Consider the following 12,390-nt stretch of genomic DNA (forward strand, 5'->3'; position numbering starts at 1 on the left):
CAGCGGGGTTTTACAAAACCTTTAAGGAAGAATTAATACCAATACTTTTCAAGTTATTTCAGGAAATAGAAAAAGAAGGAGCTCTGCCAAATTCATTCTATGAGGCCAACATCACCCTGATTCCGAAACCAGACAAAGACACCTCAAAGAAAGAAAACTACAGACCAATATCTCTGATGAACCTAGATGCAAAAATCCTCAATAAAATTCTGGCGAATCGGATACAAAGGCACATCAAAAAAATTGTGCACCATGATCAAGTAGGATTCATCCCTGGGATGCAAGGATGGTTCAATATACGGAAATCAATAAATGTTATTCACCACATCAATAGACTTAAAAATAAGAACCATATGATCATCTCAATAGACGCAGAAAAAGCATTCAACAAAGTACAGCATCCCTTTATGTTCAAAACATTAGAAAAACTAGGGATAACAGGAACTTACCTCAACATTGTAAAAGCTATCTATGCTAAGCCTCAGGCTAGCATCATTCTCAATGGAGAAAAATTGAAGGCATTCCCCCTAAAATCTGGAACAAGACAGGGATGCCCTCTATCACCACTTCTATTCAATATAGTTCTCGAAACACTGGCCAGAGCAATTAGACAGACGAAAGAAATTAAAGGCATAAAAATAGGAAAGGAAGAACTTAAATTATCACTATTTGCAGATGACATGATTCTATACCTAGAAGACCCAAAAGGGTCTACAAAAAAACTACTAGAACTAATAAATGAATTCAGCAAAGTGGCAGGATATAAAATCAACACGCATAAATCAAAGGCATTTCTGTATATCAGCGACAAAACTTCTGAAACGGAAATGAGGAAAAACACTCCATTCACAATATCCTCAAAAAAAATAAAATACTTGGGAATCAACCTAACAAAAGAGGTGAAAGATTTATATAATGAAAACTACAAAACCCTAAAAAGAGAAGTAGAAGAAGACCTTAGAAGATGGAAAAATATACCCTGTTCATGGATAGGCAGAACTAACATCATCAAAATGGCGATATTACCAAAAGTTCTCTATAGGTTTAATGCAATGCCAATCAAAATCCCAACGGCATTTCTTGTAGAAATGGATAAAGCAATCATGAAATTCATATGGAAAAATAAAAGACCCAGAATAGCAAAAGCAATTCTAAGCAGGAAGTGCGAATCAGGCGGTATAGCGATACCAGACTTAAAACTATATTACAGAGCAATAGTAACAAAAACAGCATGGTACTGGTACCAAAACAGGAGGGTGGACCAATGGTACAGAATAGAGGACACAGAGACTAATCCACAAAGCTACAACTATCTTATATTTGATAAAGGAGCTAAAAGCATGCAATGGAGGGAGGATAGCATCTTCAACAAATGGTGCTGGGAAAACTGGAAATCCATATGCAACAAAATGAAACTGAATCCCCTCCTCTCGCCATGCACAAAAGTTAACTCAAAGTGGATCAAGGAGCTAGATATCAAATCAGAGACTCTGCGTCTGATAGAAGAAAAAGTTGGCTACGATCTACATATTGTAGGGTCGGGCTCCAAATTCCTTAATAGGACACCCATAGCACAAAAGTTGATAACAAAAATCAACAAATGGGACTTACTTAAACTGAAAAGTTTTCTCTCAGCAAGAGAAACAATAAAAGAGGTAAATAGGGAGCCTACATCATGGGAACAAATTTTTACTCCTCACACTTCAGATAGAGCCCTAATATCCAGAGTATACAAAGAACTCAAAAAATTAAACAATAAGAAAACAAATAACCCAATCAACAAATGGGCCAAAGACCTGAACAGACACTTCTCAGAGGAGGACATACAATCAATCAACAAGTACATGAAAAAATGCTCACCATCTCTAGCAGTCAGAGAAATGCAAATCAAAACCACCCTAAGATACCATCTCACTCCAGTAAGATTGGCAGCCATTATGAAGTCAAACAAGTGCTGGAGAGGATGTGGGGAAAAGGGTACTCTTGTACATTGCTGGTGGGACTGCAAACTGGTGCGGCCAATCTGGAAAGCAGTATGGAGATTCCTGGGAAAGCTGGGAATGGAACCACCATTTGACCCAGCTATTGCCCTTCTTGACTTTTCCCTGAAGACCTTAAAAGAGCGTACTACAGGGATACTGCTACATCGATGTTCATAGCAGCACAATTCACAATTGCTAGACTGTGGAACCAACCCAGATGCCCTTCAATAGATGAATGGATAAAAAAAATGTGGCATTTATACACCACGGAGTATTACGCAGCACTAAAAAATGACAAAATCATAGAATTTGCAGGGAAATGGATGGCACTAGAGCAGATTATGCTTAGTGAAGCTAGCCAATCCCTACAAAACAAATACCAAATGTCTTCTTTGATATAATGAGAGCAACTAAGAACAGAGCAGGGAGGAAGAGCAGGAAGAAAAGATTAACATTAAACAGATACATGAGGTGGGATGGAAAGGGAGAGAAAAGGGAAATTGCATGGTAATGGAGGGAGACCCTCATTGTTATACAAAATTACATATAAGAGGTTGTGAGGGGAATGGGAAAATAAACAAGGAGAGATATGAATTACAGTGGATGGGGTAGAGAGAGAAGATGGGAGGAGAGGGAGGGGGGATGGTAGAGGATAGGAAAGGTAGCAGAATACAACAGTTACTAATAGGGCATTATGTAAAAATGTGGATGTGTAACCGATGTGATTCTGCAAGCTGTATTTGGGGTAAAATTGGGAGTTCATAACCAACTTGAATCTAATGTATGAAATATGATATGTCAAGAGCTTTATAATGTTTTGAACAACCAATAAAAAAAATTAAAAAAAAAAAATTCAATATATGAATTCCCAGGTGTGTGTGTGTGTGTGAAAATTTATGAAAAGTCTGGAGATGAATCCCAATTTCTGTAATTCAATTTACTTTTCAAAATTTGCACATTTTGTTTACAAAGTGGAAAATAGTTTTTGTGTAAGGAAATCATTTATATTGTCCCTATTGAGCAACCTATCATCAAACCCATATATGCTAAGGAAATTTATTATTCTATTTTATGGGATATTTTCAGGGAAAATAACTCAATGCATTTGACCAATCTTGCTCCAGCATTTTACCCTTACTTCTGGTGCATGTTTAGAAAGAATTTTCTCCTCTGATTCATTCATTCAACACATTTACTGAACAACAACCATTTGCCAGTCTCTCTGTGCTGGGTATAATGATGAGATAAACAGCTATGGTGCTTAGATATATTCCACTTTGAATCTGGAGATTTACAATTTGAAAGTCACAGAGAGAGAGAAAAAAAAGAACTTGAAAGGAAGAAGATGGATTAAAAATAATCTCTGGGTAATTTGTTTTACCCAAAATATGTTCAATCCTTTGGAAATCAATGTTTCACTCACATGAGAGTTTCGTCTTTAGATAGGGAGAATTCACAATTCTGCTTGTATTTCTAAGTCCTTTATGGTCCAAATTAATAATGATCATTAGGAGTCATGAGTTCTAGATACAGAAATTTCCTTCCAATCCATTAGGCCACTGAAATTTCTATTCCCAAGCAATGGTTTGAACAAGATATTATGTATTTTTAAATACATACCTACAACAACAACAAAAAGCAATATATATATTTTATCTCTGTGATCCTTTCATTTCCCTGAGCACTATGACTTGGATGTTTAATGTTCCCAAAAGGCCCATATGTTAAAGGCGAGGTCATTGAGATGAGACTATTGGGAGATGGTGGAAACTTTAGAAGCTTGGGCCTAGTGGGAGATCCTAAGTCATTGGGGACATGCTCTCAGAGGGTGGTTCTTGTGGTTCTCCTTGGTTTCTGGCAAGAGATTATAAAAGCCTGGGTTTGTCCTTACCCTTTTTTAAATTTCTCTTCCTAGTTCAAGATAAAATTTCTTATTCCTGCACATGCAGGCAGGATTGCTCTCTGCACAGTGATGTGACTATAGCCAGGAGGGCTCTTATTTGAAATATTGTTCTCAGAAACAAATGCCCCTCCCCCGCAAAAAAATAAATAATAGTAATTAGTTTTGACAAGCATTGGTTTCTGATGTACAGATTTCCTTCCTCACAAGACTTACCAGCTTCTTTATATCTAGGCAGATATTTTCTATTGTTTTCATGAAAAGAATTTTTTTAATGTTTAAAATATATTTAATCATTTTTTACATGTGACTTGTTAAAGAGAAAAACAATAAATTGCCATCTGAATCTACAACTGTGTATCAAGAAAACAAATATAAAAGCACATTTGCTTCTGGCTTGAATTTAAAAGAACAATGTGAATTGATTAATTTTTAAAGTGATAAAATGAAGTTGTTGCAATTAATCATTTATATATCTGTCAATTTATATATAGCATCCCCTATACAAACCAGGCATATTGCAAAAGCTTCTTTGACTCACTCTTATATCTGACCTAATTCAATCATCTCTTGACTGAAAACTGGCCCTTCATACCATGCAGTGCTTCAAACCCCCACAAATTGAAAGCAGCCATATGACTGAGTCAGCAAACTTACAACAAGGCCAAATCACTGTCACCATGTGTATTCATCCTTTCATTGTTAATCACTGTCTTCTTGGTCCAATCAATCTATTAAAAGTGTTCTTAGTTAACAGACAAGAAAAACCATTGTGAGTACTAAAGCATAAAGGAAATTATTAAAAGGATATTGAAGAGTTCCCAATTCACAGAAAGGAATAGAGAGACAGTATGAAGCTTCTTTGGCATGAAATTGGACCCCAAATCCTTCCTGCAGCAAGACATCACCACAGCTGCTAATGATCACTGAATTATGATGTTGTAACTTCAGTCTCAGATACTGGATCCACCACCAACAAGGTTGCTACTGCTACCAAAGGAAGCTGAGTTTACTCCAACTACTGCCTCCACGGACATCACTTAGTTACCCACTTTTTGTCCAGTTCTCTCTCCTAATTCTTAAGTCTGGGCAAGTGCTGTACTTTGCAGTGCCTAGGCCAGGAGTAGTAAGTGATGTCAAGAATCTGTGTGCATATCACCCTTATCATTCAGTTTGGGATTTCCCAAGCATAAGGTGGCAGTTCAAATTAGTTATCTCAAAAAGCTGATAAATGTCTGCCTTAATTAACTACAATTTTCCCTAAAGTTGAATTCTGATTTAAGATATTGATGACATTAACAAACCCTACTAGCGGATATTTATTTATAAATGAATTTGGAAATAAAAGAAAAAAAGGTGGAATTTTAAAAAAAGTTCTTTTGTATCAAAGAGTGTAGATCAAAGTTACTTCTTAGATTCATTTAGACATGAACCAGCTTACCTTTAATTTGCTTACTTGATTGCTGTTTGCAATGACACATAGATTTATAATTTTTACAATACCATGCTCTATGTTTTACAATATGCTAAAATTATGTTCTTCAAGAATGGGAAGTTTTACATTGTTGTAGAACCTTGCTTGAATTATAAGCAATAATAAATGTGGCCAGTTAAGCAAGATCTGAATACTTGAGACTGAAGAATTTAAACATTATTGTATCTCAGCTGAGTTTATAAAATATATGTTTGTCATATTGAGATTAGAAGTATTTTGTTTGGATTTTTGGAAGTCAGTTGCCCATAGATATCCCTTGGATACCCAAAATGGAAGAGTTTAACCAATTTTCTGTTCTGAACTGAAATGCTTTACCAGGAACCCCTACTGTGAGTGAAATTGACTTAGATTACAAGATCTACAGTCACAGCAAGGGTCAGGGGTAAATTACATCACCACAAAAGAGTGTATCCTGCTAGTTGCAAGTCAGTATGAGAAGAAAATAAAGAAGACAGGAGGGCAAAAAATAAACATCAACAATTCTTAAAAAAAAAATACCTTAATAAAACTTTCCTGCACTTGTAACATTTAAAATTTGACTCACTGGAGAGATTTTTGGAATTTAGCTGCAACTTGTACCCTCTATTTGCCTAACATTTTATTTGAACAATATTGTAGAAATGGTTGGATGTAAAAATATCAGGAATTTTTCAACTCTAATGCTATTCACTGGTTTATAATATTATTTACCTCCCATTGTAAATTAAGGATAGAGACACTCAAAGAAATATAACGTGGGTATAGCCCTTATGTTGCTAATGCATGCAAAACCAGAAACTGTTGTAATAGTTTGATTTAAAGAGCTCCACAGAGTACTTTTTATGTACATGTATATCAAGTGTGCACACACACACACACACATATATGTATATGTGTGTGTATATATATATATATATATATATATATATATATATGCACAAAGATCTTGTTTTTACAAAGGATATTTACCCTCTAGATACTATTATAAATTGTATTAGATGTTTCATATTTTTTAGTGATAACTTCTTTATTTTAACATCGTCTTAGCAGTTGCCTGGAAACATTTATCTTTGGGCTAAAAAGATGCTATCCTACTCTGGTGAAGATTCTCATTATATCTCCTAAATCATGTAGCAGTTCCCAACATTTAGGCACTGTTTCCTAAGGCATGATCCAATGAGTGCATGCAACAGAAAACCTCTAGAATATTTAATATGAATGTCTGTTGCCTAAAATTTTCTATCACCATTTCTGATATTGAGCACTGAATCTTCAATTTAAACACCCACACATGATTCTATATTCACTATAGTTTGGGAATCATGCTTTAACTATAAAGCCTCACTATCACATTATATATAAATATACATAGAAATTAAAATAACTAATTCTACCATTTATTGAAAAAAGTAGTGAAAAAGGATCAATAAACGTTGAAGTAATATTTTCACATTAATTGAATATTACATTTTTCCAAACCTTTTATTAATTTTGACACTGATCCCTTCATTGAGATTACAGTTGCATTGCATATATATATATATATATATATATATATATATATATACACACACACACATATTTATATGTATATATAATGCATACATAGTTGGCACACCCATGGATTCATGAATCTTTGTAAAAACACTGTTTCCTTTGGAGTTACTTAAGTTACAGTTTGGAAACTTTATAGTTCCCTTGCCTATGCCCTACCATGTAAGAATGTTTAGCATTGTAGTGATAGCTATATAACATACAGGAAGAAAGCAAGTTCCAGGTTATACCAATATTTGAATGCTCCTAGATTTAAGAGCAATTGTAAAATGAACCAAGTTGTGATTCTCCATTTTCAATGTCAACAGTCAGAATTCTATTTTGTTAAAAGATATTTGGAATAAATAATTCTAGAATTAATAATTTCATGTTGGGAAAGGTAATCTTATGTAATTAATGTTTTGAAACATTGTTAATTATATGTTTTAATTTATATATAAATGTATGCTTGTTTATAAAATTTATAAATAGAAAAAAGAAATAGTGTCCTGTGTACTACCACTCAAAGATGACCAGTATTATTTGGGTGAATTTTCTAGTATTTTTGCATTTTTTAATTTAAAATGTGTTAACATAAAGTCTTTACTTTAAGGTTTTATTATCCATATTTCCCATTTTATTACAGATTATTTATTATTATTAATGTTGAGGCTACCTATCATAAAATTATTTTCATTTACTTATGCAATATTCCATCTTTAAGTATTTCCATGATTTACAATATTCCCAAATAATAAATGACCCTGAAATTAACTTAAAGCTTAAAACATTATATTAATTTTGTATCATTTCCCTTGGATAAATTTAAAGGCATAAGATACATAAAGGGTATAAGACAGTAAGGCTTTGATAAACTCTTGAAAATTGTTTCTTTGACATTTTAATGACTTCTTGAGGAAAATATAAAAATATTTATGAAAATCTTTTTTAAGATGTTCTTGTTATTTAGCCTAGGTATTAGGCATTAGTGAAAATTATAATGGATAGGCTAAAATCAGTTTTTTATTCATTTTAATATAGAATATCCAACAATAATGTTGGTTACCTAAAGCTATAAACAAAACTCCATAATATGATCTTTCACAGACAAAAAATATTTAAAGAAAAAATATAAAAATTGACAAAACTTTAAGTTAAAATTTTTGGTTACAAAACCATACATATATACTCACACAAGTATTTCAAATATATTTAAATATGTATCATATATAGACATAAACCTAATGAAAATGCAAGAATTTTTAAGTTTTAAAGTTTTTTTTAACTATACTTAAAAATTTAAAAATTTTATGTATTAATGGGGTAATATAGTCTATTTTGATATAGCCTGTATACATTATATAATGTTTAAGTCAGGTTAAATATATTTATTTCCTCCAACATTCATGATTTCTTCATGGTGAAAAGTTTCAAAATCTTTCCTTCCAACTTTTTGCAATATACAATACTTCATTGTTATCTACATTCACACTCTTGTGAAGTAGCATGCCAGAACTGCTTGCTCATCTCAAACTGAAACTAATTACCCATTGACCAATCTCTCTCCATCTTTCCCCCTTCCTTCTCTTCAATCCTCCTGCCTTAGCCTCTTCAGCTGCTGGGATTTTAGGCATGCACCACTGCACCTGGCTTTAACACTTTTAAAAGCTATCTTTAATGGAGTGAAGTGATATTTCGTTGTGGTTTTGATTAAAATGCAAGTAGGTCATAAAACTGTTTTGTCACTTTGAATATAACATGCTGTCTTTATGGCTTCTGGTAATCATTGTTGTGCTCTCAAGTTCTATATGGTCAACTTTTTTAGATTCAACCTATGAGTGAGGTCTTGAGGTACCATTCTCTCTGTGCCTGTATTTCACTTAACATAGTGATCTCCAGTTGCATCTGTGTTGCGTGTGTGACAGGATATCATTTTTTTTCATCTCTGAGTAGCATTTCATTTTATGCATTGTTGTAGTCAGCTTTCATGTTGCTGTGACCAAAATACCAGACAAGAACAACTTAGAGAAGAAAAAGTTTACTTGGGACTCACTGTTTCAGAAGTCTTAGTCCTTGCTCTGGGCCCAAGGTGAGGTAGCACATCAAGGGGACAGGACACAGTAGAAGAGAGATGCACAGCTTATGGTAGGGTCAGAAAGCAGTGAGAGAGAAAGAGGAAGGGGCCCTAGGGAAGATGCACCATTCCAGAGCATGTGCCAGTGATCCATCTCTTCTGTTATACCCCACCTGACAGTTACCATCTAGTCATACCATTCAAACTAGGATAGATGAAGTTATAACTCTCATGATCTAATAATTTTGCTTTGAATATTCTTGCATTAGCACAGAACATTTGCAGGAAGAACACCTCATATCCAAGCCATAACAATATATGTACCACATTTTCTTTATCCATTCATCGGTTAATGACCCTAAGGTTGTTTCCAATCCTTGGTTATTGTGATGAGTGCTGCAATGAGCACAGGAGTGTGGATATCACTTTAACATGCTGTCTTTATTTTTCATAATATCTATAACTAACTTACATCTTTATCAAGAGTGTACAACCACTCCCTTTTCTCCACATCTTTATTAGCGCTTGTTAGCTTTAGTCCATTTATTTGTTTATTTATTCATTCATTCATTTTTTTTTAGTACTAGGGATTGACCTAGGTGCATTTAAGCATTGAGAAACATCATTAGCCCTTTTTACTTGTTTGTTTGTTTGTTTTACTTTTGAGACAGGGTTTTGCTCAGTTGCTTAGGGCCTTGTTAATTTCCTGAGGCTGACTTTAAACTTGCAATCCTCCTGCCTTAGCCTCTTCAGCTGCTGGGATTTTAGGCATGCACCACTGCACCTGGCTTTAACACTTTTAAAAGCTATCTTTAATGGAGTGAAGTGATATTTCATTGTGGTTTTGATTAAAATGCAAGTAGGTCATAAAACTGTTTTGTCACTTTCTATATATATATATATATATATATATTCAGGTACCATTTTCCATACCTTTTTCAGACACACCTCTTTTTCTACAGCTAAATGTACTTTAAAACAATTGTATTTAAGACCACTTAAATAATTAAGTAGTTGTATTTAAAACTAAATACAACAGTGATATTAAAGCATGCATTTTAAATTTTCTTAAGAAAGCAACACTGATGAGTATGTATTTTCAATTTAGAAATCTTGCTGTTTGAGAATGCTTTGTTTGCACAGAAGAGCATAACAGCTTTGAAGTCAAACTTGATGACTGCTTTGGCAAAATATCTTTATAAGACTGACTGCTATTTCAGTGAAGGTGAAGAGTTACTCTATAAAGAGTACATGGCATCAGATTGGGTGTTCACTAGCCTTTCTGATGCCTAACAAGATGGTGTTTTGTTGCATTGGGTTTGAAACTAAACAATATGATCTTGCTGGAGATCTTTATTTTCTTCTTGAAATATTTTAAATAATTTCATATTTATTAGTAACTAGTTTTTCAAATGTTTGCAACAATTATATTTGTAGAATGATCCTCTATTATTCTTCAAATTAACTGACAGTTGCTTAGGAACCCTAGATTAAAAATGTCTTAAAAGGCCAGAGGCGTGTCTCAGTGGTAAAACGGAATTTTGTTTAGCTTGTGGAAAACCCTGGGCTCAAACTCCAGTATCAAAAAAAAAAAAAAAATGGTGGGGGGAAAAATGCCATTAAAATAATAAATACATAATATAAATGAGGAATATGATTTTGAAAACAATCTCTTGACAACATAATTTTACAAATAATGATCATATTTTAGCTATCTGCCAATAAAGATATGATGTATTGGATGATATTAATTTCTATGAATAATTATTAACTTATACTAGATCTTTGCAAAATATAAAAGCCTACTAAACCCAATATCTACCTCAACTAGGTGTGCACCTAGCGTAATACCTATAAATAAAATTATATGTTTAAGCATGAAATGAAAAATATCAAATTAATGATTTTATTCTTATTTTGACCTTGACTTACTCATAATTAAAAATTTTTCATACTATATTTCTTGGGAAACAACTGCATAATTTATAATAATTCATCTGCATTTGAACTTTTGGGGTTCTTATAAGCACCATAAAGCTTTCCTAGAAAAGTTAGATTATTTCCTATGAAAATGAGCATTTTATCCACACTTTTATAAAAATTGCATTTTTGTATCATGGTATCACACATGATGTAAAAGTATTAAACTTCCAACTACATAGAATAGTCATTTTTCTAATTAAAAGTATAGAAATTAATATAAATGTAAAGTGACCTTTCTGGAGAAAATGCATAATGAATCTACAATGTGTGTAGTCATTCTTTTTTATGTAAGTCAAAGCCACATGTTTATGTTTCTTTTATAATGAATTACTTCCCTTTGCATAATGTGTGATGTTTACTTGTCTAGATTCCATGAAACTTCAATTCTCAATATGTACATATACAGTTTTTATTTACAGACACTAATCTAGACTCACACTAATTTAAGGTAGATATTGTCAGTAGATTTTTATATTTTAGAAAGGTCTAATATAAATCAGTAATTATGCATGGAAATTATTGCCATATATTTTAGCTACAGATTAGGATAAAGATCAAGTAAGTTTTTCATATCTACCAGGCTTTGTTGAAAAAGAGTGAGGAAGGAGGTGGGAGGTGTATAATAAGCTTCTTTTCATAGGACAGACAGAAGTGCATTAACTTGTTAATAATGCCCTTAAGTATGATGAGCATTTAAAGTATTATACACTGCAGAACTTTTATGTTTCGATGTGTTTTATTTTAGAAATATATATATATATATATCTTTCTCTTGTAATTTATTTTGAAACTACTTATACCTGCTCTGGCTTAGAAGCCCGCCTCCCTCAAGAAGGCAGAGTGTTCTGGCTTTGGCAGCACATATACTAAAATTGGAATAATACAGAGAAGATTAGCATAGCCCCTGAGAGAGGATGACAGGCAAATTTGTGAAGAGTTCTATATTGAAAAAGAAGAAGAAGAAGGCAGACTATATTTCCATTAGGAGAGTCTGAATATGCAGCCAGTAGTCACTCTGTTTAACTCTTGGCTTCCAAATCTCGTCAAATGCAGTTTTTGATTTTTTTTTTTTTTTATTTTAAGTAGGCAATTCATTTCTAAAGCTAAGGTTAAAGTAACAAATGCATCATAAACATTTTTATTCAAGTTGTGTGCCATACACTAAAATGAGCCAGTGTGTGTACAAGTGCTTAAAAACTCCTACAACATAAGGTCTATACAGTTATAAATATCAAAACAAAACATGATAATTAACTTGACTCTTAAACCTCGCTCATACATTTCACACTTGTTTCCTTTAGTGCCTGACTTGAGAGATTGTGACTTTAGGGCAACAGCTTTACCCAGCTCATTCTAATCTTGAAGTTTCACATTTGAAACACTATGTAACTGAGAAGGTAATGTATAAATACCAAAAAATACATACCTTGAATTTCCACTTCTG

At 33.1% G+C, this 12,390-nt stretch overlaps 1 non-coding gene across 1 annotated transcript; it reads left to right on the top strand.

Annotated features, from left to right (window-relative positions):
• Positions 1-11,786: 11,786 nt before the first annotated feature.
• On the top strand, positions 11,787-11,895 carry LOC124083813 (U6 spliceosomal RNA). The gene has a single exon (XR_006848918.1). It is a non-coding gene; the product is annotated as a U6 spliceosomal RNA (small nuclear RNA).
• The last annotated feature ends 495 nt before the right edge of the window (positions 11,896-12,390 follow it).

The sequence above is a fragment of the Marmota monax genome, unplaced genomic scaffold (assembly GCF_021218885.2).
Source record: "Marmota monax isolate L192 unplaced genomic scaffold, Marmota_monax_Labrador192_F-V1.1 WCK01_AAM20220418_F8-fsc00016, whole genome shotgun sequence".
Classification (NCBI taxonomy): domain Eukaryota; kingdom Metazoa; phylum Chordata; class Mammalia; order Rodentia; family Sciuridae; genus Marmota; species Marmota monax.